The sequence below is a fragment of the Elephantulus edwardii genome, unplaced genomic scaffold (assembly GCF_000299155.1).
Source record: "Elephantulus edwardii isolate Elephantulus edwardi_28Jun2011 unplaced genomic scaffold, EleEdw1.0 scaffold00158, whole genome shotgun sequence".
Lineage (NCBI taxonomy): Eukaryota > Metazoa > Chordata > Mammalia > Macroscelidea > Macroscelididae > Elephantulus > Elephantulus edwardii.
In genome coordinates, this window is record NW_006399908.1 from 7578347 (window position 1) to 7582478 (window position 4132).

The 4132-nt window shown below is 41.0% G+C and overlaps 1 pseudogene; it reads right to left on the bottom strand.

Annotated features, from left to right (window-relative positions):
- Window positions 1–98: 98 nt before the first annotated feature.
- On the bottom strand, window positions 99–434 carry LOC102854996 (annotated as a pseudogene).
- Window positions 435–4132: the final 3698 nt, after the last annotated feature.

The window sequence follows — 4132 nt, forward strand, 5'->3', positions numbered from 1 at the left end:
ACTATGGAGCTCAAGAACAATGCGTTTGGTGTGTCACTGGGTGCAGGGCTGAAGACAAGACCAACAGAGAATGGACAAACACAGTTACAACAAAAAGACTAAGTCTCGGTTTCCTGGTCGTTTAGCAGCATGTTGGGGATCCCGCGGCTGATGGGGAAAAGACGCCCGGACTCTGGGCACTGCAGGGTGCCCTCTAATACGTCCACCTCCAGCAGCACGTGGTGCATCTTCCTTAAGAAAGCCTCATCGTGCTCATATCCCTCAGTTGGCCCTTTGGGGACCTCGACCAGATGCAAAGTCTCGGCCGCCTCCAGAAGCGCCGCCCACTCCACCTTGGGTATCATCCGCGCTACGAAGTCGGGGTTGAACTCCACCGGGTTGACACGGACCTCGGTGGCCTGCAGCCGCAGGGGGAAGCCGCGGGGCCCCACCATTTACTTCTTTTGAATATGTTTTCTAGTTAAAAGTTTTGTAGAAATAATTTACTGCTGTTTTTGCCATTTCCAAAGCAGTGTCAGAAAAAATTCTCTATCCACTTACTATTTTGGAGTCCAAAGGAAGAATTCCAAATGCTCTATCACTTAATTTGAGTGTTTTTCTTAGATAATGAGAGCTTTTCTTACTTAATAATATCAACATTTTTACATTAAAACTCTTGCATATGGTTATTAATAATTTACAGTATATTATCATATATGTAAAATATAATACACAACTCAGCATTTTAGTTCTGATACTAAATACTTCACAAATATGTTTTAGCTCTGAAGTCATTTTAGTAATTTTTTTATATCACATTATTGTTGTTGATTGCTGTTGAGTTAAACACAACTGATAGTGACCCTATGAACAAAAGGCCTGAAGCCTTTCTATAACTATTGTCATTTATCAAAGTTCACAGAGTTTCCAGAGGCATGTTGTTTAGGAAGTTGATGCCACTCCTGCTTCCACAGTAGATCATATATGTGGTTACTGTTGTTAGGTGCCGTCAAGTCAAATAATACTCACAGTGACCCAATGAACCACAGATCTGAACCCTGTCCTCTCCTGTGTCATCCTCTTTATCTCTGACACACTTGGGCCCATTGCTGCAGTCCTGTGTCAGTTCATCTCATTGAGGGCTTCTCCTCTTTTACTGACCTTTCACCTTTCCATGCATGATATCCCTTTCCAAGAACTTGCATCTCTTAGCAACATGTCCAAATTACGTGAGGCAAAGCTTGACCATCATTGTTTCCAAGAATCATTCTGACTGCTCTTATTATTCTAAGATGTATCTAATTGTTCTTTAGGTAGTCCATGGGATACACAGTACTCTTCTCCAACACCACAATTCTAAGGCATCAATTCTTCTGTCACCGTATTCATTGCCCAGCTCTCAGCAACATAGTAAGTGACTTAAAAGACCATGACCTAAATCAGGCACACCTTTGTCTTCAAACTAACATCACTGGTCCTTTGTATTTTGGAGAGGTCCCTAAGAGCAGAATTGACCAATGAAATAAATCTTCTGATATCCTGACTGCAGGTACTAAGAGTATTGACTGTGAATCTAAGTAAGATGAAATCATGGACTGTTTTTTTCCCCTCCCTTTATTGTGACATTGCTTATTTGTCAGTGGTGAGGATTTTTGTCTTCTTGACATTGAGACACAATCTGCATTGAAGGCTGTAGAGTTTGAGATCTTTTGCAGCAAGTGTTTCAATTCCTCTTCAGTTTCGGCAAGCAAGATGGTGTCATCTTTACAATACAGGTTTTTGTGAATATTCCTCCAATTCTGATGTCACAATCTTTTTTCAGAGTCTAGCTTCTCTAATGATTTGTTCAGCATACTGATTGAATAGGTTGGGAGAAAGGATACATCCTTAACGTGCACCTTTCATAATTTTAAACCAGTGTTCATTTGCTCTGTTTGGAAACAGCTTCTTGGTCTAGGTGTGGGTCTCATTTGAGCACAGTTAAGTGTTCTGCTATAGCCATTCTTCTTAAGATAGGTTGTTACGATCCACACAATCAAACAATCAAATGCCTTTGCATAGTCAATAAAACACAAATAGTTATTCTTCTTGTATTATATGCTTTCAGCCAGGATCAATCTGACATCAGCAATGATATCCCTAATACCACGGCCTAGTCTAAACACCACTTGAGCCCCTGAAAGTTTTCAGTTAATCTACTGTTCTAGTTGTTTTTGAGTGATTTGAGTAATATTTTGCTTACATGTGATATTAATGATATTATTTGTTAATATCTACATTCTGTTGGATCACTTATGGGGAGGGGGAATGAGAATAAATATGAATCTCTTCTAACCATTTGGCAAGCAGTTGTCTTCCAGGTTTTCAGGCATAGACTAGTGAGAGTGTCCAAGGGCTGCATTTGTTAATTCGAATAATGCCAATTGACACTTCATCAATTTCTGAGAATTTCTTTTTTGCCAATGCCTTGAATGCAGCTTGACCATTTTTCATTGCCATTGGTTTCTTTTCATATGATACTTCCCGAAATTTTTCAGTGTCATTCAATTCTTTTTGGTGTAGTGACTGTGAGTATTCTTTCCTTAAGAACGATCAACTGCAGCTAAAGATAAATTTATGCAATGAGGGAAATATTATATTACTATATTGTCCATGTTCACAAAGTATTTTTGTCATTTGAAAACTAGAGAAGCTCCTAAAGAACAATTCGTAAGGTACCAGTTTCTGAGAAGTCAATCATCAGGATGTCCTAGGAACTTAAGAGAAAGCCACAAGAAGAAAGAGAAACTTGAACTTTGCCTTTAGGAATGAATGACTGCCCTAGAGAAGTCCATCCAATCATAAGGAACAACCCAGCTTGGACAAGGAAGAGGGTGTTGATGATGCAGTTATAAGAAATAAGAATTCGGGGGTCCACTCTCCATATTGCTGGGAAAAGGGAAATGAAGCTGAAAGAATGACTATAAAACTATTTTGATAAGTGAATCTATTTATCTAAAGTACTTATGATAAAGGAGAATTATTTTTAAATTTTTTTATTGTATTATTTTTACGTGTACTATCAAATCAGATCTGACTGGTACAGGAGGAGATTGCCCCCTCCTTCTCCAGCAGAGCATCTGGTGGATTTGAACCATGTACCTCTGGGATATACATAAGGTGTTCAGAGGCATGCTATTTCAGAAGTGGATGGACAATCCTTCTTCCTAGTCTGTCTTAATCTGAATGTTTAGATTTAGAGGAGTATCTGACAGACAGCAATTTGTGGAGCAGTGAAAGATAAATCCCTCAATGTGGGGTTAACCATTAGTTATAGTGTAGTCCCTGCCCTTAGCCCAGTGCCTTGACCCACTTATTTCCCAGCTCCACCCTCCAGCCACATACCCCTTCAATTCTACCAAATGCCTTCAGAATTAATCTCTCATTGTCCGACCCATGACCTGACCGCTTGTATCTGAAGCTTTCTTCGCTCCTGTGATTCCAACCACGTCAACTGCTGACAGATTTTTTTTCTTTCCCCTGTGTCCAGTGTCTCTTAAGTTTAGTTGTACTGTCTCCAAAGGGAAGGTGATGTGTCCTGTAGAACAAAGATTCTCACCACTGGACCAATCGGTAGCATCAGGATGGATGGCGAAGAGATTGTGATTGTTCACAGCTTCAGTTTGCTCGGCTCCACGGTCAACACTCTTGGCTCCAGCAGCCAGGAAATAAAAAAACGTATTGCGATGGGAAAGTCTGCTGTTAGGGACCTCTCTAAAGTACTCAAGAGCAATGGTGTCTCTCTGGAGAATAAGGTCTGCCTGATACAGGCCATGGTTTTTGCAATCACTTGTTATGCATCAGGGAGCTAGCTGGACAATGACTAGGGAGGATAGAAGGAGAATTGACACCCTTGAGCTGTGGTGCTGGAGAAGAGTATTGAATGTACCATGGACTGCCAAGAAAACAAACAGATTCATCCCAGAGAGGGTAAAACCGGGCTACTCCTTGGAGGCAAGGATTCTGGGGCATACTTTGTCTGACATACTTTGGACATGTTGTAAGGAGAGACAGGTCTTTAGAGAGGGACATCATGCTGGGTAGAGTAGAGGGACAGCGCAGGAGGGGAAGACCCTCTATGAGGTGGATTGATTCAGTGACTGGGGTAATCGGG